This window comes from Sciurus carolinensis, chromosome X (assembly GCF_902686445.1).
Source record: "Sciurus carolinensis chromosome X, mSciCar1.2, whole genome shotgun sequence".
NCBI lineage: Eukaryota > Metazoa > Chordata > Mammalia > Rodentia > Sciuridae > Sciurus > Sciurus carolinensis.
In genome coordinates, this window is record NC_062232.1 from 56720384 (window position 1) to 56748356 (window position 27973).

At 38.0% G+C, this 27973-nt stretch overlaps 1 protein-coding gene across 5 annotated transcripts in view; it reads left to right on the forward strand.

The window, feature by feature from the left end:
* Chic1 (cysteine rich hydrophobic domain 1) overlaps positions 1-27973 on the forward strand; it is a 117235-nt gene that overhangs the window by 61676 nt on the left and 27586 nt on the right. For 3 of the 5 annotated variants that reach the window (XM_047535511.1, XM_047535514.1, XM_047535512.1), the window contains 3 exons: positions 3584-3668; positions 5484-5578; positions 19865-19944. The gene's annotated coding sequence lies outside the window, so the exon portion shown is untranslated. Of the gene's footprint in view, positions 1-3583; positions 3669-5483; positions 5579-17116; positions 17173-19864; positions 19945-27973 lie in introns of those variants that run through there. The other 2 variants (XM_047535513.1, XM_047535515.1) reach the window with 2 other exon arrangements.

Consider the following 27973-nt stretch of genomic DNA (forward strand, 5'->3'; position numbering starts at 1 on the left):
AGATTGTGTCTTTTTCAAATTCCAGAGAAGCAAAGGGGAAATCACCTCCAGTAGCTCTCCAGGCTTTTTGGCTTGTATGTCATTTTCCTTTGTTCCATACTACACCCCCTACTACTACTGTACTGAACTGTATCCTGGGTTCCACTTAACAGAAGGCAACCCAAACGATGAACAGTATGACTTTTTTTTTTTTTTTAAAAAGTGACTCTTTATCCTGAGCCACTGGCATTACAGGCATGAGCCACCGTGCCCAGTGACACCACGGCTTTCTAAGTCTTTTTTTTTTTTTTTTGGGTAGTGGCAGGGATTTGAACCTAAGGCCCTAGGCTTGCAAGGCAAGCTCTCTACCAACTGAGCTATATCTCCAGCCCTGCTTTCTAAGCTTAATGGGCATTCCATATCAACTCCTGTGCAGGTGCAGATGACTACCACTGAAATGAGGAAGAATTGTTAGAGGAGGCTAGACTTTTTCAGAATGAAGTGATACTTAGTGTTCCCCTTCTTGTTTTTCTTTTCTATGTGGTTTATCTGGTATTGAGAAAATTGAAAGACTTATCTGACAAGCCCTATTAATTGAGGCATTTAACATACACTTTGGATTTTTTCCCCAGCCTTAAAGTACCGTAACCTTTCCATAATTATAATCTTGCCTTCCACAAAATAAGAATCAATGCATACTCGCTGCTTTTTTGCTTTCTAAAACATGTCATGATAAATGTAAGGATGTCTTCAAAGTATTTTTGACCTCAAAGATATTGAATGCACACATTTTATTTGCATTTGGTTTTCTATTTTTCTTTTTCCTGTTTTTTTGTTTGTTTGCAGTGCTGGGGTCCAACTCAGGACCTGGTGCATACTAGCCCTCTACCACTGACCTACACCCCCAGCCTTATCCTGAATTGTTTTTAATAATTACTTTAGCTGGGCACAGAAGTTCATGCCTGTAATCCCAGTGATTTGGGAGGCTGAGGCATTAGGATAAAAAGTTCAAGGCCAACCTCAGCAACTTAACAAGGACCTGTCTCAAAATGAATAAATAAATAAGAGCTGGGGATGTGACTCAGTGGAAAAGTGGCCCGGATTCAGTCCCCAGCACACACAAAAAATTACTTTTAAAAGGTTTTGAACGGCTGGAGTTGTGGCTTAGTGGTAGAGTGCTCGCCTAGCATGCGTGAGGTACTGGGTTCGATTCTCAGCACTGCATATTAAAAAAAAAATAAAGATCCATTGCAACTAAAAAACATCTTACAAAAATAAAATATTTCGGGAGGAAAATAAATTCTAGAATCTTGGAATGTTATAGCATGTCAGCATCTTTAGATAGTATTTAAGGTGGAAAATCATTAGTAAAAATATTTCCAATTTTCTCCCTCCTTGTCTTTGTTAGTTTAAAGGGGCAAATAGTATTACAGATCCCAATTCCAAAGTTGATGAATACTATTGTCTGTCCTCTGACTTTCCTGTAAGTTGTTAACAAAATCTTGATTTCGTTTTGGAAGGCAGGGTAATAGGAAGTGATGACAGAGCAAGATACTGTATATTAGGGTTTTTCTGCCACTAGCAGTTCAGGCCCAATGGATGCTCCAGCCCCTTTCCCTTTCTCACCCCACTTCACTTTTTTTTTAAGGTAGTAGTATTTTTAATTTAACAGATATTAGGGAATATCTGTTGTTCATATTTTGTCGTTGCCACAAAGTCTTTACTTTTACATTTATTTTTCTTAAGTTCATGCAGATATAAACTTTATTTTATTTATATCACCATTACTTCTCTTTCCTAAGAGGAAAATCTTTGTCTTCCTAAGGACATTGTCACTTATCTATAATTTCTTGCTTATATATTTTAATAAAACATACACAAGTGGGAATATATAGTAAGGTATTGCTCTATTTCATAATTAAAAATAACAGTGCATACTTTAAAAGTTACACCTATTAAGAAATAGATACAAACTATAATTTCTAAAATATATATTTAAAATCTCATCACTTTTTTTGCGGGGCGGTACTGGGGATTGAATTCAGGGACACTTAACCACCGAACCACATCTCCAGCCCTATTTTTTGTATTTTATTTAGAGGCAGAGTCTCACTGAGTTGCTTAGCACCTTGCTTTTGCTAAGGCTGGCTTTGAACTCACAATCCTCCTGCTTTAGCTTCCCAAGCCACTGGGATTATAGATAGGCATGCCCCACAGTGCCCGACCCCCTTCACTTTTTTTTAAATATTTTTTTTTAGTTTCGTATGAACACAATGCCTTTACTTTATTTTTATGTGGTGCTTAGGATGGAACCCAGTTCCTCACACATGCTAGGCAAGTGCTCCACCGCTGAGCCACAACCCCAGCCCTCCTTCACTTTTTTTTTTTTTTTTTTTTTTTTTTTTTGGGCAGTGCTGGGGATTGAACCCAGAGCCTCCTGCTTTCGGGGTGAGCACTCTACAACTGAGCTATATCCCCAGACCCCTCCTTCACTTTTTGAATGAGTTTTTACATTAACTTTTACAGATGACAACACCGGGGAGCAGGATAGATCATTATTGGGGCAAGTTATGAAACCTTTTATTCACATTAACAATTACCATCTTTGTGGTGACAAGCTAATTCTAATCAAAATAAACAAGGAGAATTACATTACAGCCAGGCAGGGTGGTTCACACCTATAATCCCAGCTACTCAGGAGGCTGAAGTGGGAGATTGAGGCAGGAGGATCACAAGTTCCAGGCCAGCCTTGTTGATTTAGTGAGATACTGTCTCAAATTAAGAATAAAAAGGGCTGGGGATGTAGCTCAGTGTTAAAACACCCCTGGATTCAATCCCCAGTACTGGAAGGAAAAAGGTCAAGAAGGCCAGAAGTACAATATATTGGACCTTGAAGAACTATTAAACTGAATTCACAGGAACTTGGGGAGAAAACAAATAATTCTCATTTAGCTTTCTCTTAGAGGTTATTTATTTAATAATGAGAGCAGAAGGCAGGAGACATTCCCTCCTGCAGAAGTACAGAGTAGATTGCATAGAAAAGCACACATTTTCTAGTGTGGATGGTTTAGGATCATCATCTTTTGTTAAAACACTTCGTTGCCATTAATAGCCTTATGAATATTGGAAATCAAAATTAGATTAGTAGCTGTTGCCTGAACAACAAGAAAAAAAAGCAGTGGAAATCCCAAACTGAAACTTTTTATTTAAGGTAATCATTAACTAGAACAAAGCCATTAAAAAGCAAAATAAATAGATCAAGTGAACCACTTATAACTGTATAGACATTTTGAAGCCATTAAGCTAGAACAAACTGAAGTATCTACTTATACAACTGTGAGAAAATGGATTCATCTCTGAGTTTCAATTTCCTCATCTGTAAAATGAAGAAGTTGATCTAGGTGACCGCTAATATCCCTTTCAGCTTCAGCATGTTTTCAATGCGTTCTCAGGATTTAGTCTTAACTATTCAGTTCACTTGGTTTTAGTTCCTGGTGTGCACTTTAAAAATAGATTATTATCTAGGCCCCTGTTTTGAATTGTACACAATGTAGTCTTGGGGCAATCAGCTGTCCCCAGTGTTTATTGTGTCATTTTTGTCTAGCCATACAGAATCATTTCTTTACCTGCAAGATGTTCTTCAGGAGAACAAGGTCAGCAGTACTGATGAGAGAGACTTTTGCCAGAATGTAAGTAAGGCAAAGAGAACAGAAAACTACTTAAATTTGAGCTGGGTGCCGTGGCACATGCCTGTAATCCCAGCGGCTCAGGAGGCTGAGGCAGGAGGATTGCAAGTTCAAAGCCATCCTCAGCAAAAGCAAGGTGCTAAGCAACTCAGACCCTGTCGCTAAATAAAATTTAAAAAAATATGGCTGGGGATGTGGCTCAGTGGCCGAGTGCCCCTGAGTTCAATTCCCAGTACCTGCCCCTCAACAAAAAAAAACACTGAAATTTGGGCTGGGGCTCAGTGTTAGCATTTGCCTTGCATGTGTGAGGCACTGGGTTCGATCCTTAGCACCACATAAATAAATAAAATAAAGGTGTTATGTCCATCTACAACGAAAAATATTTTTTTAAATACTGAAATTTGGGAAATCAAAGTGTATGGGAAAATGGGACAGCAGAATAATTCCAAAGACACTAGAGTTTTCATGGTATTGTGATAATGATGTCCACTGAAAATTGAAGTACACTGAGATGGCATATATTTAGCTTGTGGTCACAATCTTTTCTTTAATAAATTCTCTTATTAGAGCTTTAAAATAGAGATTGGTGCTAGGTGGATAGATGATTACTTAATACAGTTTTTCATTCTTGTTTCTTCCCTGCCTAAGGGTGGAGATATTTGGGGAAGCAAAGGGAAGAAAAAGTAAATATGCCTGTGTAATTTACCTTTTGAAAACAGGGTCCTGAATATGCTTACAGTCTACAGACTACTTTAGTTGTCAATCACAGGCATATCAACTGATCTAATAAGTTACATTTTGCTTGAATTTCCAGTAATAATTCTAGTATGTTATATATTTCTATTGATTTATTGCTTCCCATGGGAGCCTGTTAGAGCTTTAAATAGCTTCACCATTGGTGGAAACTTTCTCCTTTTATGATGTAGAGAACTACTTATTCTAATTCAACTCCTCTGAACCATGTACAACAAATCTAATGTTTCCACATGACAGTACTTCAACCTTTTTTTTTTTTTTTTTTTTTTTTTTGATACCAGGGATTGACCCAGGGCACTTAACCACTGAACCATACTCCCAGCCCTTTTTTATATTTTTTATTTAGAGATAGAGTCTCCCTAAATTGCTGAGTCTGGCTTTGAACTTGAGATCCTCCTGCCTCAGCCTCTTGAGCTGCTGGGATTACAGACATGTGCCACCACACCTGGCAGGCCTTCAAACTTTTGAAGACAGTGGTCCTTCTTCCCAGTATCATTTTTAGACCTACATCTTCTCCAGGATTGGTCCAATAATCACAATTCCTTCCATTTTTCCTCCTCTGACTTAATTTGGAATCCCCTTACCATCCTAGTTTTCTAAACACTTTTCAGTTTGTCTTTTAAGGTGTGGCTTTCTAAAATGAATGCAATACTCCAGAATCTGATTGACTAGAACACAGTAAGATAGGACTATCACCTACTTAATTTTATATACCATATTTCTATTGTCAGCCAAGAATAAATCTCTTTTTGCAGTTATACTTTACCATCTATTATGTTGGTTACTGACAAGTAAAATTCTTAGGATGTATGCTAAATAGAATTTCTAACCATTTTTATATTTATAACTGCTTTTATGCTAAACATTTTTCTATTAAATTTTATATTGCAAATTGGGCTCATTCAATTCTGACAAGTTTTCTTTTAATTGAAATACATCCTTTTATAAAGTTAACATCAGAATCCTTAATTAGCCTACTTTCCAGTATGAATAGGCCATATTTTTCATGAATATATGCATGCATATACTATTTTCAATGACTCTTTAAATTGTTGATTTCAGCCAGCTTCTTCACCATCAATTCCAATGGAGGTCTGTGTTCCAGGAAGATGTTCACAAATCTAAATTCAAGGAAGTCCTTGGAACTCCTACATCAGGTATTTTCCTCTTTGTATTATCGTTAAAGTCATATGTCTTGACCTTGGATGTTTGGAAACCTAGGTTGTTGCCCCTTTATACTATGTTCCCCAGAAAAAGAAGGGTTCAGATTACCCTAAGTTTCAGGGATGTGATAAATTTGCTCTCTAAGTTAAGCTCTGTGACTTGGTAAGCCTTTATATTAGGCCATAAAGGACTAAGGGCCAGAGATAACACTGGTTGAGTAGATGAGTACCTTCTAAAATAATTCATTGCCTCTTCCATAGCTCTGTGGTAGCTAGTTTTAAAATATTAGGGTAAATATTAGGGTAAAATACGATGCTACCATTCTCCCCATTTCCAATTCTTTCACTTCCTGAGTTCCACAATCTTGTTTAGCCGTTGCTGGACCTCTGGATTAATTAGGGAGAATGTAATAGTCCAGGAAAACACTCACACTGCATTTCATGAAAAATGTGTTTCTGCAATCTGGTTCTCATTTACAAAGGAGCATGTACCATATAACCACAACTATACATGCTTAATCTTTTTTTTTTTTTTTTGGGTGCTGGGGATTGAACCCAGGGCCTTGTGCTTACAAGGCAAGCACTCTACCGACTGAGCTATCTCCCCAGCCCCTACATGCTTAATCTTAACCCACAAAGATCCATTCTTCCATCTGCAGAACTAGGCTCACAGAAAACAAAAACTTTCTCATCTACTAATGTCCAGTGCTATTCATTAAAATTTTCTTTCTCTAGAAGGTTTTAAAGTCCAGGTATCTATCAGAGGTTGCATCCTGATTATGAAGAATAGTGTTTATCTAATCCCCAGGAAGATCTGTTCTCTCAAAGCAAGAGTGGGGGTTGGTGCACTTCCTGTAATCCCAGTGACTCTGGAGGCTGAGGCAGAAGAATCACAAAATCAAAGCCTGCCTCAGCAACTTAGGAACTAAGCAACTTATGGAGACTCTGTCTCTAAATAAAATATATATTTTTAAAAGGGCTAGGGATGTGGCTCAGTGGTTAAGCACCCCCTGGGTCAATCCCCAGTTCCAAAACAAGAAAATCTGTTCTCTTGAGTATTAAAGAATAGTTAGTGGTGTGACTCTACATAGTATACAACCAGAGAAATGAAAAGTTGTGCTGTTTGTCTACAATGAATCAAAATACATTCTTCTGTTATGTATAACTAAATAGAACAAACAATTTTAAAAAAGAAGAGTTGACAAGTTATCCAGTGTACATTAGAAGAGGTTTTTTTTTTTTTTTCCTATGAAACTCAAAGTTTTTGTCACTCACAGAAAAAAATCTAGTTTAGGTTTCTTCTGGAGATCTAAGAGAGTAAAGGCCATTTAAAAAAATTTTTTTAAGTTGTGGATGGACACAATACATTTATTTTGTTTATTTATGTAGTGCTGAGGATCTAACCCAGTGCCTCACATGTGCTAGGCAAGCACTATACCACTAAGCTCCAGTCCAAGTCCTAAACACCATCATTCTTGGTGAGGTTTTTTTTTTTTTTTTCTTGGTGAGGTTTTTAGACAGAAATGAGAAACATGTTATTGTACACTGAGAAAAAGTACTGTGTTCTATGAATTAGTTAAGTAAATCTGGTCCAAAAGAACCATTGACTTGCCTTGCAGATTTGAAAAACCAAAGAAAAAAAGACAAGATTCAATGTAAAATGAATGAATCAAATGGAGACATTTTGTTCCTAGTCCCAAAAAGTCTGAAAGGTCACTTGCTTGGTGGCCTAGTTTGAAATGCAAAGACTGACCAAAAGGCTTCAGGGTTTGTCCTTTAATTTGTTAACTAAACATTGTGCTTTTATTTTTATTTTTAAATATTTAGCAGAAGAATCAAGATAAAACAACTGGTTTTGAAAGTATTTGTTTATGGCCTGGCTTAGACAACAAAAAAAGATTTTCACATTTACCATATTTAGTAAAAATTAAGCCTGAATAAAGCAGTGTTCTTAAGTACATATAGCATTAAAGTAAAATGGAGGGCTGGGGAGATAGCTCAGTCAGTAGAGTGCTTGCCTCGTAAGCACCAGGCCCTGGATTTGATCCCCAGCACCAAAAAAAAAAAAAAAAAAAAAAGTAAAATGGAGATAGAGACATGATTTCTCTTACTAAAACTTCTTAATTTATACTTTAGAAATGTTCTCATCATCAAAACTTTCGAGGAAGGGCTTATTATAGAAGAATAATGCCAGTGGATGAAAAATAGCTAAATTTTTTTATCATGCTTGCTTAAGTTTTTAAATTGATAAAATTGTAAATAATTAGCAAAAATTGGGGGGTTGGGGAGATAGCTCAGTTGGTAGAGTGCTGGTCCCACAAGCACAAGGCCCTGGGTTCAAGCCCCAGAACCACACACACAAAAAAATTGGAGGAAAACACACTGGAAACAAAGACAATAAACAAAAAAATATATTCTAAATGCTTGCCTAGTTAGGCTTTGATCTTTTATGTTTTTAAATCACTCACAGCAGGTGAGACAGAAGGAAAGAGCAACTTCCCTTTCTTCTGGATTGGTCTTAAGAGCATTACAACCTCCAGGTCTAACTTAGGAATATTTCTTTTAGATTAATGAAATTCCAATAACCAATCATGATTGAGATGAAGTAGTAATTTGTTATACGATTCCGAGTAATAATTACTTTTACCCAAATGGTTATCAACCAAGTTAGGATCAGGTACAAAGGGAATTTAATTGAGCCAGTGTGACCTACCATAAGGTTGTTTTAAAGATGAAGTAAAAATTTGCAACAAGAGGGCTTTACTTCGTTCCCCCCCCCCACCCCGTGTATTTCCTATATACATTTTTTTTCTTTTCTTTTTTTTTTTTTTTTTTTTTTTTTTTGGTACTAGGTATTGAACCCAGGGATACTTAACCACTGAGCCACATCCCCAGCTCTTTTTAAAATATATATTTTATTTAGGGACAGGATTTCCCTAAGTTACGTAGGCTGGCTTTGCACTCGCAATCCTCCTGCCCTAGCCTCTCAAGTCACTGGAATTAGAAGCATGAGCACAGTGCCTGGCTTTCCTACATATAAAAGCATCTACGTGGCAAGCCAGCAATGATATCCATAAACAGAAAGGAAATGGATGAATGGCAAAGTATAATTGGTGGAGGGAACAAGGTTGAAGGGGATTTGGGGGTGACATTTTCTAGTTTTTGCTAGGTACATTTTTCGTTAGACACTGGATACAGCTGAAATATTAATAATGCTCACTTTTAATGTGTGGTATCAGCTGGACTCAGTAGCACCCCACTCTTTACATGGGGGTGGGGGTTAGCTACTGGAAAGTGGAAAGGAGAGAGTAGCTAAAAACCTTCCTTCCACCCTTTCCACCACCAGTAGCACTGCTCATTAGAGTAGGAGAAAATGGTGCTCATCACCGGCTTTGGTCATGTTAATGAAGCTGTGCTGAACAAATCTGTCCTAAAGGAAATGACTTCATCTACATTCTTCCACCCCAGGGGGAATCTTTGTTGAAATGCTAAAACAAATGAAAGACACTTGCACTTGTAAACTGAGGAGTAAGGTGGCATCTCTGTTGACTCTAAGTGTTCAGAAGCTTGAAAAATCTTACTCAGCATGGATGAGCACCCAAAAGCAATTCAAAGCCATGTACATGTTGTCTATGTTAAACAAATGTTCTGTTTTGGAAGCTTTGTATTTCTTGTGACCATTTCTAAATCACCGTGCCTTCCTCACCACACTGGTTACCTCAACTCTTTTTCTTTTTCTATTTATTTTATTTATTTGTTTATGTACTCCCAGGGATTGAACCCAGGGGTGCTTATGCACTGAGCCATATCCCCAGCCCATTTTATTTTTTTTTTATTTTAAGGCAGGGTCTCACTAAGCTGCTTTGGACCTTGCTAAATTGCTAAATGTGGTCTTGAATTTGTGATCCTCCTGCCTCAGGCTTCTGAGTCCCTGGGATTATAGGCATGTGCCACCTCACCCAGCTTGTCTTTTTTTTTTTTTTTTTTTTTTAACACAGTACTGGGGAATCGAACTCAGGGCCTTGTGCTTGCAAGACAAGCACTCTACCAGCTGAGCTATCTCCCCAGCCCCAGCTTGTCTTCTATTTTTTTAAAATACTCTAATCATTTAGCAAGGGTATACCATTTGAGGTCTCATTTCTTACAGGTTCAGTTGCTTTGGTCAAGAATACCAAGAAGCACAAACCCAATTAAAAAAAAATGTGAGAAGCAAAAAAGTCTCAATGATCAAGAATGGGATGAAAGTAGGTGTCTATATGAACTAGAAGGTTGTGGAAATTTTTTTTTTCTTTTGGGGTGCTGGGGATCAAACCCAGGGCCTTGTGCTTACAAGGCAAGCACTCTACCGACTGAGCTATCTCCCCAGCCCCAGGGTTGTGGAAATTAAGAAGCATTTCAGAGGGAAACTACCATTGCAGAAGTTAACAAGGCCAAGGCCCCAAATAAGTGAAGGAATCCTTGATGTTTCTAGAATCCCATAAGATTAAATATCCAGATATTACATTTGTGCCTTTGAATACATGTGAACCAGTTGTGTTTTATGAACAAGAGTCTCTTAAACCTTTTTGTTGGCAATGACACTGGCAACTGTATTTGGGGAAAAAAAAGTATGCTGTTATAGGCCAAGTGGTAATTCGGTCCACCTACTTTTAAAACTGATGTCTGAAAACTTCTTCTTTGTCTTATGGGTTACAGTCAAATCTCATCATTATAAATGAATAGAGTCTGAGGTGATAAAATTGATGATATCCTGGGGTGTTTCTTCTGAAACGGGATAGCCCTAGTGGCCTTTGCTGATTGCTTCCATTTCCCTGCAAGTCTAGGGGTGTGGAATGGAGGGGAAAGCAGGTGGGGACAGAGAAGTGAGGAAAGACTTCTTCCTGAAGTTATTCTTGGGTGTCATCGCTATCATGACTTTTGGGAGCACTGATTCCCTCAGGTGCTAACTTCAGGATCATTGTCATTTTTGCTCTACTTATAATTGTATTTGTGGTGCCATTGCTCCTCAGAATTCTCTTCGTATATAATTTTCTAATGGAGAGGAAATGAAAAGCATTATGTCTCACGGTTAGCAAGGAAAAGGTCAGACAAAGAAATTTTATAGGGGTAGCAGAAATACTTAGAAAATGCCAAAGCATTTGATAGTGTTTTCAGCAGGGTGATGATAGCTGATTACTGTGCGTTTGTGATTATATTTGTTTTGTGCCAGGCCAAGCCACATCTACATAAACTTGTGTTGTCAGATGTGGGTTGGCCTCTCGGGAAGGGAGTGAGTGCGACAGTGCCCCTTTGCCCAGACACCGGGAGCCAGGTTCTGTGACGCAGACTCAATTTATTCAGGAAGTGCAATAGTTTATATACGAAGTGAGAACTAATCATTTTAATGAGATAGCCAGGCCACTGCTCAGGTTACATGTTTATACTACCGTACTACAGGGAAGAGCAGATTTCTACTGGGGACCAGGGAGGCCCAAGAGGCATTGGGTCATCACAGAGTGTTCTCATGTGACCTGATGAGAGCCCAGTGTTCTGTGCTCAAACCCAGTCCATACCTTGGATCCATGCCTGGTACACCCCAGGATTTTCCTCAAACTTGTGCCCCCTTTGAGTTTACTATTTCACCACTGGTCATGAAAAGTTACTTTTCTTCCCTTGCCTTTTCACTGGAAAAGATAATAGTACTGAGATTAATAGACTTAGGTAAGCATCTCTCATTTCAAGTTGAAATTTGTATAATTTAAATGAGATCTAAAATTGAGCCAGCCATTTTATTCACTGAATGGGTAAGCAGAAATAGTGCTAATTGTAAGTGCAACTTCTATAAAAGGAGAATAGTCTGGGGATATGGCTCAGTGGTAGAGCCCTTGCCTAACATGTGCAAGGCCCTGGGTTCAATCCCTAGCAACACACACACAGACACACACACACACACACACAAATCTCCTAAAAACGGAGAAGGAGGTAAGGACAATCAATTGAAGATTCGAGATGATTCCTAGGGATTACAACAAATGGAACACCAAGATAGTAATGTGATGGATGGAGAACGATTGAAATATGTCTTGTAACTTTCACTCCACACAGCTCTGTTGTTTCCCTTGCGTGGGAAGGGTAAATTTTTTAGGGGTTCTTAAAGACAATGCTTCCTGCATTTGCCACAGTCCTTCTCCTAGCCTCAGCATTCCCAGTGATCTTCCCTTTTCCCACTCCACTTTCTCATCTGTGTATACTGGTATTGGAGAGCTGCTCCTGTGGAGCCAAAATATTGTGGAGGTTTGTAGCATTTGGTCCTTGAGATCCCATGGGAAAGATTTCAATAAGGTACACAGAATAACAGGCAGAAGTGTATTGCAGATAGTGAGGATAAGGGCAGTATTGGCATTGAGTAGACCATCTGTAGAGACTCTAAGAGTCTGGGGTTTCAAGGTTTTGGGTCCCTTTGTTCTTGTCTTATTCTCTCAAACCCCTCTCCCCCGTGTGATTGATAAGTGAGGGTCCTGATGACCTGGTCACAAGAGGTCTTATACTCCTTTTTTTTTTTTCCTGGGTGCTGGGGAATCGAACCCAGAGCCTTGTGCTTACAAGGCAAGCACTCCACCGACTGAGCTATCTCCCCAGCCCCCAGTCTTATACTCCTTAAGGGAGTATAATGAACTGTGACTAGGGGAGGTTTGACATAGCAATTCCCATTTTTCGTATGTTTCTCTGCTTTGATAAAGTTTTGTGTGTGTGTGTGTGATTCCCAGTCCTGTGACTTACTTTAATGTATATGTTTGATGTCCTTCCTGTAAATTATCTCCCTTTATTGTCCTCTCCCTACCCACCTGCTCAGGCTGACTACTTAACATTTCGTCCCTCAAGGACTCAGGTCCTTCAATTCTTTTAGGGTTATTGGGTATTAACTCCTGCTGAGAGAGGGCAATGTTAGGGGAAAGTGACCCAAAGTTCTTGTTCTCTGTCAGGTGGGTAAGGTTGCTATGAAGGTCCACAGTAGATGGAGGAGTGATCTTTGATTGAAGTGCCACATGTTTTACAGGAGCTGAGGAACACAATTACCAATTAGTATTGGGAAGCAGTGAGCAAGGCGACATATAAAAATGCCACCTAGGATGATTAAAACTAGAGTCATGAGAAAACCTTTTAACTACTAGAGTGGTCAAACAGAACTCCCAGTCTTGTAAAGCAGGAGTTGAATCCTGCATCTGTGATACTTGAGTTATAATATCATATATATATATATATATATATATATATATATATATATATGTCAGAAATATTGCCAGAATTGTCCTTATCAGGCTATGTACTACTGAGTAGATGGGAATGGCTGCCTGTTAGTTATTTTTTAGTCCTGGACCCGATGGTATTTTCCATTATTCTTTTTATAGCTAGAATCTAGGTGTTAGAAGGCACCAGGAGTCCGCGTTTTAAGAATTTAGTAATCAATGGCTGAATGCCAGCAATAGCTTCAGGTTTTGGAGGATATTGTCTCTTATTAGGGAAATTAGTAGGGCTATTTTGGCTCTCCCTGGTATACCAATGTCCCATACTTCAAAGATTACATATAATTCCATTGACATCATGGAGCTATCCTCCAGGATTTGTATTAAAGCCTGTAATATCATAGGTGACTCCTAAGAATTTTCAAAAAACAATTTAGGCTCCCCCCTTTTATAATAGATCTTATCCTAACAGAGAAGCTGGACAGTTGAGCAATACTAGAAAAGAATGAGTAAATGTCCAGTTGCCAGATATGCAAAACACTGGTTTGGTGAAGTGTTGGATCTGGACTTTTCCAGGAATTCCCATTACCTAACAAGAATCAGTACATAATTTTCCAGAGAAAGATGTAAGGGCAAAGTAGATGGTGCAAGCCACGTGCACACACCTGTAATCCTAGTAGCTTGGGAGGCTGAGGCAGGGGACTGAAAGTTCAAAGTCATCCTCAGCAACTTAGTAAGGACCTAAAAAACTTAGTGAGACCCTGTCTCTAATTAAAATATAAAAGAGGACTGGGGATGTGGCCTCATGGTTAAGCACCCTGGATTCAATCCCCAGTACCCCCCAAAAATTAAATTAAATAAGTGAATAAAATCAATTGTACTTCTAAAGAGTTCAGACTTACAGGTGTGTGTTTTATGTGCGTCTCCTTGAGATGTTTAAGAAAAGCAGTGGGATTTTTTTAATCCCTCTGATCTACTGTTGCCAGTTTAGTATAAAGACTTAATAAACTTCATCCCAATTCTTCATTTAAGCTGACCAAGAAGTGATTTCTTTTGTCTCTCATTTTTTTCTGTCATAGTCCCAGTCAGGATCTGAGGTAGGGACTGCAGTGACTCCTGGGGTGGTTTTGGTCCAGGAGGTACATTTGATCTCTGGATTTTTTTGGCTGAATCTGTCATTCTTTTGTTTTCCTGAAGCGCTTAAAGTATCGCTGATATGCCTTTCCAAGGTAAGGCAAATGCTTCAGTAAAGTGTTGAAATGTCTCAATATATCCATCCAGGTCATCTGCAAATTTGCCTAAATTTTATTTGGTCTGTTTTAGATCTTTAGGGAAAATGAGACATGTACCCATGTAATGCCAAATTCTCCAGCTGTGTCTTGTAAGGAGGATATTGTTGGTCAGCAGTTGGACCAGTGTATGGTGAGCCATGCTCGATATTATTAAGGCCTGGGTGCAGACAAACTTCTGGGTCTTTATTATGTTTATACTGTTATTGTATAGATATGAGGCATCCCCCCAAAACTCATGTGTGAGATCATGCAAGAAAGTTTAGAGGTGAAATGATTGAGCTATGACCATTTCAGCCCCCATTAATCCCCCACACGGATTGAGTGGGTGGTAACTATAGGCAAGTGGGGTGTGGCTGGAGGAGGTGGACCTCTGAGGGCGTGACTTTGGGGTTTATATTTGGTCCGCCATGATTGAATCTCTTTGTTTTGCGCCTCTCCATACTGGTGCTGTGTGCTGAACTGCTTCCCTCTGGAAGCAGAGGGAATATCGCCATGATGTTCAGCTTCACTATGAGCCCAGAGGAATGGAGTTGGCCATGTGTGGACTGAAACCTTTGAAAATGTGAGTCCCCAAATAAACTTTTTCTCCTCTAATTATCCCTATCAGGTCTGTTGGTCACCGCAGTGTAAAAAACTGACTAAAACAAGTTCTCCTTGGGTTTAGATGGGGGAGTTTTGGAGAGGGTCGCTCTTAACTCTTTAGATTGGGGAGATTTTAAAGCGTGAGGATGAGTAAGTATTACAACTGGCTTTATTTTTGTAAGTATGGGCGGTCCCTTGGAAAAAAGGAAATTCGTAATAAGTTCTTTCCCGGTTTTCCCGCTTATAATTTCCCGCTGATAATTGAAGAACAATATTATGGTTTATACTGCCATCTAGTGGGCATTTTTCTCCATCTCCTAGCATATTTTCAAGCCCAGCAGTGTTCATGAAGAAAATTAGCCTCTTGTGTTTGAGTCTCAGGATCAAATTTATCCCAGTTTTTTTCCTTTTATTTATTTATTTTTGTGTGTGTGTTGGGGTGTTTTAACGCTGAGCCACATCCCCAGTCCTTCTGATTTTTAATTTTGAGACAGGGTCTCACTAAGTTGCTGCGCCATCATTTCAGCCTTATGCACCATTACTAGATGCCAGATCCGGGGATCTCTTTGTCCTCCTCAGTGGGAGATGTTGAAAGCCTATGGAACCTGTTTGCTGTTTGTCTAAACTAGACTGTGGTCTTTGTATTTCTAAAGGACCATCAACCCCTCTGTTCAGCCCTGGGGCTGCAAATATCCAAAGCATGGTGTTTACCAATCCCAAAGAACTTGGACTCAACTGAGAGGATTTAGATGTATTATTCACGTACTTCTCAGCTGTGGCAGACCGGGAGAGAGCCACATGGTTCCTACAAGCAGGGGGCGGGGGGTAGGCTGCATTTCCACTGCACAGATGGATTTCTTCAAGTGTTTTATTTTCTTAATTGCTTCCATCTTTCTGTTTAGTTTTTCTCTTATAGTTATTATTTCTCTGAAGCTCATTGAGTTTCCTTAAAACAGCTGCTTTAAATTCTCCATCCAAGGGCTGGGGTTGTGGCTCAGTGGTAGAGTGCTTGTCTCGCATGTATGAGGCACTGGGTTTAATTCTCAGCACCACATATAAATAAATGAATAAAATGAAGGTCCATCAATAACTAAAGGAATTTTTTTAAGTGGGTTAGTTATCTAAATAGTCATTTAAAAAAATTCTCCATCCAAACAAGAGTTCACCCGTACTGGTTATTAAGAACAGTTCTTGGGCTGGGGAGATAACTCAGTTGGTAGAGTGCCTGCTTCGCAAGCACAAGGCCCTGGGTTCAATCCCCAGCACCGCAAAAAAATAAAAATAAAAAAATATTTTAATTAAAATAAAAAGAAAAAATAAAGGGCATTAAGAAAAAAAAGAAAAAAGGAACAGTTCTTGGGAAGCCCTGCACGGGGCGGCGCTCGGGGCGGCGCTCGGGGCGGTGCTCGGGGCGGTGCTCGGGGCGGTGCCCGGGGCGGTGCCCGGGGCGGCGCTCGGGGCGGTGCCCGGGGCGGTGCTCGGGGCGGTGCCCGGGGCGGGCCGGGGGGCGGGCCGGGGGGCGGGCCGGGGGGCGGGGGGCGGGCCGAGACTACCTGGTGGGACAGGTTGCGGACAGCTTGCTCCGGCAACCAGGCTGACAGCCCTCTTCAGCGCCTCCTCACCGCGGTCTAGCGCGGTGTTAGTCCCCTTGTCTCAGGAAGCGGAGCCGGGAGCAGGATGAGGAACGTGCACCCCAGCTTCGATGGCCACTCTTGCAGGAACCTTCAAAAAAGACAAAAGTGAAGAAGAAACCTTCCGACGCAGAGGTCACGTTGGCCAGCAGGGAAAGTGCTCTAGCAAGGACTGATTTAGAAGAAGAAAGTCACCAGAAACAAGGGCAGAATGGGAAAAGTACCCAATCTAGTGTTACTGATAGACAAGTATTTAATGATGTGGATCACAGCTACAATGTAAGTCAAAGAAAAAAAATTAAAATCAATCTAGAAGAAAGGTTAAAGAATGAAAGGACTGGGCATGTGGTTGTGACTCAGTGGTAGAGCGCTTGCCTAGCACGTGTGAGGCACTGGGTTCGATCCTCAGCACCACATAAAAATAAAATAAAAACAAATAAAGGTTAAAAAAAGAGAATGCTTTCCTTTAAAAAAAAAAAGAAGAAGAAGAGAGAGAGAGAGAGAGGACTGTGTGGGGAACTTGCCTGTCACATGTAATGAAAAACTGAAGTCATTTTTTAAGAAGTATGGACAATCTGTACGATTTCGTTCTCTGATTGACCAGAGGGAATGTATCCAAAAAGTTGGCAAAAATAAAATGTAAAATTCATCCTGGTCAGAAAAACATTAATGCTTATGTTGTGTTCGTGTATTGAGACTGCTGCTACAAAAGTACTGAAAAGAAATGGGGCTCAAATTGCAGATGGATTTCGCATTCGAGTTGATCTTGCACCAGAGACCTAGTCCACAGACGAAGAGTCATGCGTTCTGTGAATAAGGAAAAATTAAAACAGAAAAATTCAAATCCAGGTTTGAAAAATGTGAGTAAACCTAAGCAGGGACTTAATTTTGGTTCCAAAGATGCAGTACATTCTAAAAGTGTATTTATTGGGAAAAAAAACTTTTGTTTAAAAAGAAGAACAGAAGTGAACAAGCTAAGAAACAGAGAAAATGGAAGTAGCCATCAGAAGCCTTGTGCTCTCTTTCCCGTGGGAGGACTGTCGATTTAAGTGGGTAAACCCTGGAGTTGAGTCAGGAAATTTATGGATTCCATGTGTGAAATGTGGAGACTTCCACAGTCTTAATTGGTTTGCATCATAATGCTACCTTTGAAGCATTTGTTTTTAGATGTAAGCAAACTAGTTACCATGGATTATGTGTCCCTACTGAAAGTATAAGAGAAGATTTGAACCGAGGGTGAATGCTAATATTTTAATGATTATTAGTGTGTATTAGAAATACAAATTTTTATACTTCAGTTATTGCAAGAATATTAGTACCTGGAATGAGACTAAGTTAAAAAGTAAGTAAACTTAACAAAAAGCAAACTTTAATACTGATTTTATTTAGACCAAGTAGTGGCCTAGTAGCCTTAAAATGGGAGTGCTGATTCCAGGTCTAGTCACAAACCCGGGTTCAAGAGCTGTTATAGAATAGTTACTTAGTTTTCTTTTCTTGTACTTGAGACAAGTGTACTTCTGGATTTTTATTTTATTCCACTAACCTAATAGTAACTAACCAACAAGAATATAAAATGAAATGAGGCTCTGTTGTCTTATATGTAACTGGTGACTAGATTGGTTATTGAACTCCTTGGAAAATTGGTCATCAATTTCTACTTTTATTTTTTATTTTAATTTGAAAAAATTTCTTGGAAAACTTGTGTTCCTTAAATTAGTGTCACTGTGTAGAATAAAATGGTCTTTCCAAAAAATCATTTTTAAAGAAAAAGTTTTCTAATAAAATACAGTAAGGCACAAAGTAAAAAAAAGTTCAGCAAGGGAAGAGAATAGCACTGCATTCACGTGGTGACAAGATGGTAGCCCTCTCACTTATCTTACCAAGCTAAGTGGTATACATGAGGGAGGCCTCGGGTTGGGAGAGTTAGATGACAGTGGCTGATCTCAGGCAGGCAGAATTTGCAGTGAACAAGAGGGGGTGCAGTCAAGGGAAAGTGAATTATAGCTGATTGATTTGAAAATCCTGTCTGGGAAATAGCACATGGAATACCTAGTGGATCTTTAAAATAGTCCTGTAGACAGTTAATAGAGCTTCATTTTCCTGTCTCCAGAGACTGCACATTTTATACTTGGGATCCTTTATAGTATTTAGAACTTTGTTTTTATAATTAGGGTTCAGTAATTCTTCATTAGCTGATTATTGTTGAGCATTTTTCCACATATTTCTAGTAAAATGCAACATCTATAGACTATAGAATTTATGTCCATATGTAGCTTGTGCATACACTTGTGACTGTCCTGTGAATTGGCAGCTGTTTAAAGCTCAACAGTAACATTAAAATTTTACTTCATGTTTGTTACTGTTTAATTGAAATTTGTACTTTTTCTAGGCAGAATATGCATGTGTTAAAACAGTTTAGTTTTAAACACATGACACAGGGAAAAAGGAATATGTTTTGTAGAAAAATTTCCACACACTTTGTGTAATTCTTTGTTACCTGAAAAAATACTGGTATCATGCAGTATGCGATTAAATTTTTTTGCCACAAGGGTTATGTATGGATGGGGCTGGGGATATATAGCTCAGTTGATAGAGGGCTTGCTTCACAAGCACAAGGCCCTGGGTTCAATCCCCAGCACCACAAAAAAAAAAAAAAAAGTTGTGTTTGGTTGGTCAACAGTGGCTAGACTTTTAATGGTTGTAAATAAAGATTATTGGTTGTCTCGATTGAAAAAAGAACAGTTCTTGGGGGGCCGTGGTTATAGCTCAGTGGTAGAGCACATGCCTAGCACATGTGAGGCACTGGGTTTGATCCTCAGCACCGGATTAAAAAAAATAAGTAAAATAAAGGTATTGAGTCAAAAAATTTAATACATATGAAATGCATAAAGGGTAGATTTAGAAAAGTATCTGCAGAAGAAAAACAAAATCCTGTTTCTCAGACAGTTTTCTTGGTAGACATTTTTGCATCCATATTTTAACATGAACACTTGAAGCATGGTCTGGTGCCAGATTTAAGAAAATCAAACCATCTAATATTTCATGATCACCTGTACAGATTAAATTAAAATATGCCTAATAGTTCATCAGTATAATATGTGTGCATTATGTTACATTTTTATTTTCATTTTTGCCTTGCAAGTGGTTTTCTACAAAGTATTTTTTTACTAAGCCCATGTGTGAATGATTTTAAAACTACAGAATAAGGTACAATTGTAGTGTATTTAATAAACTGTCAACCAAAGCAATAACAAAAAAATTCCTGGTAACTACTTTTAACCATTAGGTGAAGTCATGACTCTCTGAAATTTGTTGATGGTGGTTAGTGTGTAACATTATGTTCTCACTGAAGGATTAAGTATTTCTTCTAGTCTTCATGATCTGGCTTTATTTGTGTTTCACTCCAGAAATTCTAAGCAATTTCTTTTCTTTGAGCCTGTGGTCACTTCTGCTGTGTTGCCAGTAGATGGCACCCTAAGCCTACATTTGCTGTGTTGCTATTGTTACTCTTACAGTATCTGCTGACCCAGGTCTGTTTTTCCCATTCTGCAGTCTGTGCTGCTGTTCAGCAAGAACTGGAAGATGACCCCAAAATGTTAATCCCACTCAGCAAGGCTCTCCGTGGATCCCAGGTAAGCATGGTGGCACAGTATCGGGGAAGATCTATGGGGGTTTCACCAGAGCAGTTCTGGCACTGGGTTTCACCAAGGTGGTTCTGGTACTGGGTTTCTGGTGTGAGGCCGAAAGCTTAATTTATTTTCCTTCCCCCAAGCAAAAGGCATTTCAATCTGCTTGGGTCAGGGGATGACCCGGGAAATTCTTTTCTTCCTGCCTTTTTCAGAATGTCTTTTCTTACTGTCATTCTAAAAGCAGGCATAATGGTCTGTCACCTGGTTTCTTTAGCTGTAATAGAGGTAGTGTTTTACTTGAATACCTTTTGACATTGGTGTGTCTCTGTGGAGAGCATTGTCTGAGGATCTTAGCCACCATTTTAGTCAAGTTCACATTAAAATTGCAATGCGATTTTCAACACTTGTTTACCTTCCATGTCTTGATATTTACCTGAACAAATAGCACATTATTCATTACCCAAATGCAAATCAGAGCACACTCTAGGCTTTAATTTCAAATTGTAATATTTTAAAAGGTTATATCATTTAAAACCAAGATAAAAATCAGCTGAGTGAAAAATAACTTATGCAGTTTAACACAATTTTAATTTAGATATAAGAATGCTTTTTTTAAAAAAGTGAAGCAGGTAAACAATATGCATTTTAAAATATGAAAGATTTCCATTCTTTGTCACAAATTTAACTTTTATTTATTTTTTTGAAGTGTTGGGGATTGAACCTGGGGCCTTAGCACATGCTAGGCAAAGGCTCTACCACTGAACCACATCATCAACTTAACTTTTATTTATTTAGTAGCCATAAAATGCATCTTAAATATCTCTTTTTACTTTGTGTCTATAAAAATAAAATGTTTAATATTTCTAAATTCTTTGTTTACCTAATAAAATCATTTATTTTTTTTTAGGTGAGATACAAATGAATTTATTTGGTCTTAAATTTTCTTTAAATTTATCCTGTTCATTGACTTTATTTGTAAAAACAGATATACATTTGCTTAGAACTTGTTCTAGTTGAAGGAGTAGAAACAGAAAGTAATAACAAATGATAGTTGAACAAATTCTAAAGAACAGATTGAATCTGCTCTTCCAACTTGCTTGTAATTATTTTATCCTGGCTTTATTTTTAAGAGAATCAAGCTATTTCCACTTATACAACCTCTAGGTTTCAAATGTTTGTGCATTTAATATAGATCAAGGGACCATCGAAAAGTGTGAGAGGAGAGCGAAGCCCAAATTAGTGTCACAATGCAGGGGTTGTGATCATGGACCTCATTTCTGGAAAATAAAACCATTTATTTATTTATTTAGGTACCAGGGATTGAACCCAGGGACACTTAACCACTGAGCCACATTGTCCAGTCATTTTTTATATTTTATAAAATATAAAACAGGATCTCCTTGAATTGCTTAGAGCCTCAATAAGTTGGTGAGGCTGGATTTGAACTCATGATCCTCCTGCCTCAGCCTCCTGAGTTGTTGGGATTTTAGGCATGCACCACAAACCCCAGCATATGTTATATTGATTATATTCTGATTATATTCTAAAGCAGTTTTTACAAAACAACAGAGCAGAGAAAGAGAAAGATCATTCAATATATTGTACTGAGAAAATTGGTTAGCTACTTTTCTGGGGAAAGACAGCAAATAACCTCCCCATGTGTGTCTCTGTTTCCTGACAGCATGATGATTGGGTTCTAAGAGTAAGTGTCCCAAGGAAAGACTAGGTAGAAGTTGTATTACTTTTATGACAGCCTCAGAATCATATGGTGTCACTTTTGCCTTAGTCAAATCATGCCTGGTTTCAAGTGTGGGGAACACAGACCCCATCTCCTTTATTTTTAATTCTTTTTTATTGTTTCTGATACTTTTGAGAATTGAGAAAAGATGATATTTATTTATATTAGGTCCAGATCCTATTACTATATATTTCCTTCACAACTTCTGGTAATGTATTATCCAAGTCAACAATCATGTTAAAATTAACATAACAGTGTTGACAGATAATATAAAGACAAATGTATTTTACTTCATGATTAACTTTAAAATCCTATTCCTTACTTAAGGAGTAAGCACAATGTGTCCTTGTGGAAACCGAGCAAACTTTAGCCATAAAGCGTCACTTCAAAAAGCCTTTCATTACATGATTTCAAAGAGAAAACTTCCTAATTTTAAGGAAGAGAGCATGGCTTTGCATTTTTAAGAATTATCAAAATATCAGCTTTGGGGAGAATGTAGGCCAAGTATATAAAACTAATACTTTCAGCTAGTATTTTATATTAAAATGTAATTGTTCATAAGAATCTCAATGTTATTTAAAACCATGCTTCTAATTTAAATTACAGTGGAGATGCATATGTTAATAGGGAAACATTTATATAGTCTATCCATAATTAGCTAATTCTCAGATGGTTTATGATCTATTGAAAACTTCTACAATTTGTAATTGGCATATTTACAAAGAAACTTCTGGGTAAGAAAACCTATTAAAAGGAGATAGTACAGTGTTGTGTTTAGGCCTGATATCCCTTTATTTAACTCAAATATAACATTTCCAATTTTTTTTCTAATTTAGGGAAATGCTGTCATTAGCAACAGCTCAAGTGGTTTTTGTATTTTACAAGAAATTCCCATTATACACTAAGGTACAACTGCATGAATAAGATTATTTGCTGGGAAAGTGAAGACTTTCCTTTCATATTAGAATTATACTTGTTTCACACTAAATGATTATACCTAAAAGCATTTTGGAACATGCTTTTAATGTGTTTTTTTCAGGGGTGCTTTACCACTGAGTAGCATTTTTTTATTTTTGAGACAGGTTCTCACTAAGTTGCCTTAGGGCCTTGCTAAATTACTGAAGCTGGCCTGGAATTTCTTTTTTTTTTTTAATTCATTTAGTTGTAGATGGACACAATGTCTTTATTTTATTTATTTATGTGGTGCTGAGGATCGAACCCAGTGCCCCCATGCATGTGAGGCAAGCACTCTACCACTGAGCCACAACCCCACAACTATAGCTTTTTTGATGTTCTTAGTATGTTGAGGAAGTATCTCTCCATTCCTAGTTTTACTTGGGTTTTTTTTTTATGAATGGATATTAAATTTTGTTTAATCATTTTTCTCCCTCAGTTGATGCAATCATGTAATTTTCTTGTTTCACCAGTTAATATGATAAATTACATTAATGTTGTCTTTTAAATTTTTTTTATTTTGGAATTACTGTTAAATAAACTTAACAAAAATTCGTAATATACCCCATACACATAAATTTTCCCATTAGACCATATCTTTCTAAAGTATCCATTCTTTTTGTGAGATAACATCTACATAACATAAAACTCACCTTTCAGCTATTTTAAAGTATACAATCCAGTGACATTTAGTACAATCACATTTTTGTGCGACCATCAACTCCATCATGTTCAAAATATTTTCATCACCCAAAAGGAAACCCCATCATACCCACTAGAAAGTTACTCCCCATTCTTCCTTCTTTCCCTGAAAACACCTGATCTGCTTTCTGTCTCTACGGGTTTGAAAATAGTTTTACTCCACATATTGATCTATAGTTTTCCTTTGTTTTGATGTCCTTGACCTTTGATAAAACAGCTGCTTTGAATTCTCCATCCAAGAGTTCACCAATACTGGTTACTATCTGGTCCATTTCTAGTTCCTTATTTTTATTGTCAGGTGACATCATTGTTCCCTGAACGTTCATAATGATTTTTGCCATTTCTCATTATCTGTGCATTTCAAGGATTCAGAATGAACACTGGAACCTGGGTTTGTTGGTGCTTCTCTTTTCAGAAATTCTAAGCAGGCTACTTAATTTGTTTCTCATAACCACTTCTTCTGTTTCACCACTAGATGGCAGCCTAAGCCCATATTTATCTTTAATGTGGTCGTGAGGCAATCTGAGACACAAGTGCCTCCCAACTGGGCACAGGTTTCTTCTTGATGCTAGAGTGAGTGTAGTTTCCTTCTGTGAGGACTGGCTTTGGGATAATTGTGCCCAACGTTGGGGGAGGGATGGTGGAGGCAGTGCCTTGGCTAATGAGGTTGATGCCAAGTCCTGAGGTTGATGTACATGAGTCCCACAGCCACAAGGACTTGCATGTCATGTGAGTCTTGTGCCCAAATTTGGGGAATGGTGGTGGAGGCAATTCCTGGATTACCTGGCTAATGCAGTTCCACTGGCTCATTCCTGGGTGCAGGGGTTGTGGGGCCCTGTCAGCTGGATATCACCATGGTGACCTGGGACCATGTTTCCAGTCTAACCCCTGGACTTCCTTTTCTTTTCCCAAAGCAGGAAACATCTCCCAGCACTAAGGGTGCTTGGAGTTAAGGGAAGTGTAACATGGGCAACTCTTACCTTTCTGCCTTCTTATGTGTGTCTTTTCTTACTATTTAAACCAGACACTATGGTCTCTTACCTAGCTTCCTTAGCTCTTGTTTAAAGATTCCTTGCAGTATACATAGATGTCAGAATTGATGTGTCTGTGTTAAGATGGTCACTAGAGGTTCTTACTCAGCCACTGTCTTGCATCTTGTTCTGCTATAGGTGGTGATTATAAAATAATTTAAAAATCATTATAAAATTATTATAAAATAAAAAATAAAATAATATAGGTGGTGATTCTAAAATATACTTCTCACCACCTGTTGTTTCATTGGGTGTGTGGAACTCCACATCTTGTCATTTAGGAATTATGTCTGCATTAATTGGATTTTAAGCTAACTGAGTCTTCCCTACCATTCTCTTACCTAACCTAGTACTTACCAAATAAGCATCTGCAAAAATAAAGTATAACCTTGAAACTAAAGAGCTCATAGGTTAGCCAAGGAAATAAAATGTGAATGCAGAAAATGAAATAATTACAAAATAGTTAAATAACAATATAAAAATGTTGGTGTCTAAAACATGCATTCCAAATAGCCAAATGGATGGTGGGGGGCAAAACATAGTACAGGTGTTCAGAGGATAAACAGTTTAACTTAATTAAGGAAGGCTCCCTTGAGGAAGAATGATAGGCCTTGAAATATTTAGGAGGAAATGGATCGTCCTTTCTTGAGAGGTCACATTAGGGACCATCCTAAGTGCAACTATCTGCATGTTCAAGGTGAATAAAATATTTATTTCCAGCTGAGTAGCAATGAATTCTTATTCCACTGCTATTGCTTCCTCTGTTATACTACAGGCAAGCAAAATTTACCAGAGTTGTTTCAGGAATCCCTTCAGAGAGGGATGCTAAGTATGTTTGGAACCAACTTTTCCCTTGGAACTATCAGGAAAAGTAGGTTGTAAAAATAGTATTGTAATAAAAATTTTAATCATTATTCTAGTTATTCATAAAGCCATTCAGTAACCAAAGCCAGGGATTAAAATAAACAATTTCTTATAATAAACATTCTAAATACAGGTACGAATTGACCATTGAGAGAAAGTGAAACAATAGATAGTATCTCTGACAAAATGAGTGTGTTCCTGTAGTTTAGTTGGACTGGCTCACATGTCTAGGAAGTATACCCTGGGAGCTCAAGTTCAAGGGACAAAAAGGCCAGCCTCCAATACTAGGTTTCCTCTGAAGTATAATGGGACTCTTCAAACTGCACAGTGTCAACTCAATCACCAGTACACACACCCCACATGTATATTTATAAAAGATTTTCATTCTTTATTACAGAATTAATTTTTTGTTTGATGCAGGTAAGATGCTTCTTAAATATCCCACTATTGGACTGGGGATATAGTTCAGTGGCAGACACTTGTCTACCATGCAGCTAACCCTGGTTCAATCCCCACAACCAGAATAGAACAAAAACACACACACAAAAAACCCTCAAATATCTCATTTTTTCACTTTCATTAAGTGTCCCTTAATGGACACTCATGTTGTTCTGTTTTGTGGCTATTATAAATAGCACTGCAATAAACACAGGAGTGCAACTTAATGATTTCGTTTCCTTTGGCTATACCCCCAGCAGTGGGATTGCTGGATCTTATGGTAGTTCCATTTTTAATATTTTGAGGAGCCTCCATATTGTTTTCCAGAATGGCCATATCAATTTACATTCCCACCATCAGTGTGCAGATGTTCCCGTTTCTCCACGTCCTCACCAGCATTTATCTTTTTTTTCATAGTTGCCATTCTAACAGGAGTAAGAAAATATCTCATTTGGAATTTGCTTTGCATTTCCCTGATGATTAGTGGTATCGAGCAGTTCTTCATATACCTATATGTCTTTGTTGGAAATACATATTTAGATGTATTGCCCATTTTTTAATCAAGCTATTGGTTTTTTCGCTGTTGAGTTTTTGGAGTTTCTTACATATTCTGGACTTTAACTCCTTATCAGACGGATAGCTTGCAAATATTTTCTTCCATTCTACAGGTTGTCTTCTCCTTTGTTGATTGTTTTGCTGTGCAGAAACTTTTTAGTTTGATGAAATCCCATTTGTGCCTTCTTTGCTTTGCTTTTCTGTGCTTTTGGGGGCTTCTCAAAAAATTCCCTGCCCATTCCAATGCCCTGAAGCACGTCACGTGTTTTCCCTCCTAGTCGTTTCATAGTTTCAGATTTTCCATGTAAGTAATTCAATCCATTTTGAGTTGATTATTTAACTCATGAGAGATAATGGTCTGTGTTCATTTGTCTGCCTGCAGATATCCAATTTTTCCACCACCACTTATTGCAAAGATTGTCCTTTCCCTGCTACATGTTCTTATCACCTTTGTTTAAAAAATCAATTGATCTCACATGTGTGGGTTTCCTCCGAGACTCTATTCATTTCCATTGGTCAGTGGGTCAGTTTTTATACTAAAACAATTCTGTTTTAATTATGAAAGCTTTGGGGGCTGGGGAGATAGCTCAGTTGGTACAGTGCTTGCCTTAACAAGCACAGGGCCCTGGGTTCGATCCCCAGCACCAAAAAAAAAAAAAAAAAAAAAGAAATTATGAAAGCTTTGAAATATATTTTGAAGTCAGGTATTATAGTGTTTGCTATTTATTATTTCTTTGTAGCTGTTATAAATGGGACTGCTTTCTTGATTCCTATTTCAGATCAGAGGAGTGGGATAACTGGGGCTATGGTGATTTCATTCCTAGGTTTTTGAGGAATCTTCATACTGCTTTGTTTCCACTCCCAACAGCAATGTGTGTGAGTGCACCTGTTTAGTTAGATTTCCCTTTGCTGAATATTCTTCTAATGTAGTTTCTCCCTCTGCTTGTTTTCATTTTTATTCTCCATTTCTTCTTCACAAAATACTTTTATGTTTTGTAGCGCAGGTTTTCTTGTGAATTCTTTTAACTTTTGTTTATCATGGAAGGTTTTTATTTCATTCTCAAATCTGAAGCTTAATTTTGCTGGATATAGTATTCTTGATTGGCATCCATATTCTTTCAGAACTTAAAATTATATTATTCTAAGACCTCCTAGTATGTAGTGTCTAGGTTGAAAAATCAGCTGAGATCAAGATTGGTTTGCCTCTAAATGTAACCATTTTCTCTAGAAGTCTTTAGATTCTATACTTATCTATATATTAGGCATATTCATAATAATGTGCCTTGGAGTGGGCCTGTTGTAATTTTGTATATTTGGAGTTCTGGGTTGTTCGGATCGGTTTGTTCCTTTGCTTTTTCATATTGTTTGTGGGTCTATCCTTTTATCCAAATGAATCTGAAGCAGCAGAGTTTGTACCCTATGAACTTGTAGTGTCCCGGTTGGTTTCCAGTACCTCACAGATCAATGGTAGACAAATAATAGCAACCTTTCTTCTTGAGTTATATACTGGGGAGAGGGAAGGGGAAGGAGAGGTATTAGTGTTTGAATTAGAACAAGATATATTCCATGCTTGTTTGTATAATTATGTCAATATTGATTCTACTGTTATGTATAGCTAAAAAGAACCAATTTTTTAAAAGTAAAAACAAAACAAAAGAAAAAACCCAGTTTACCCATATTGGATACTATACGAACAATTCTTGGCGCCTTATTTTGACTATTAGGAGAGGTCATGGTTCCCTAAAATTTA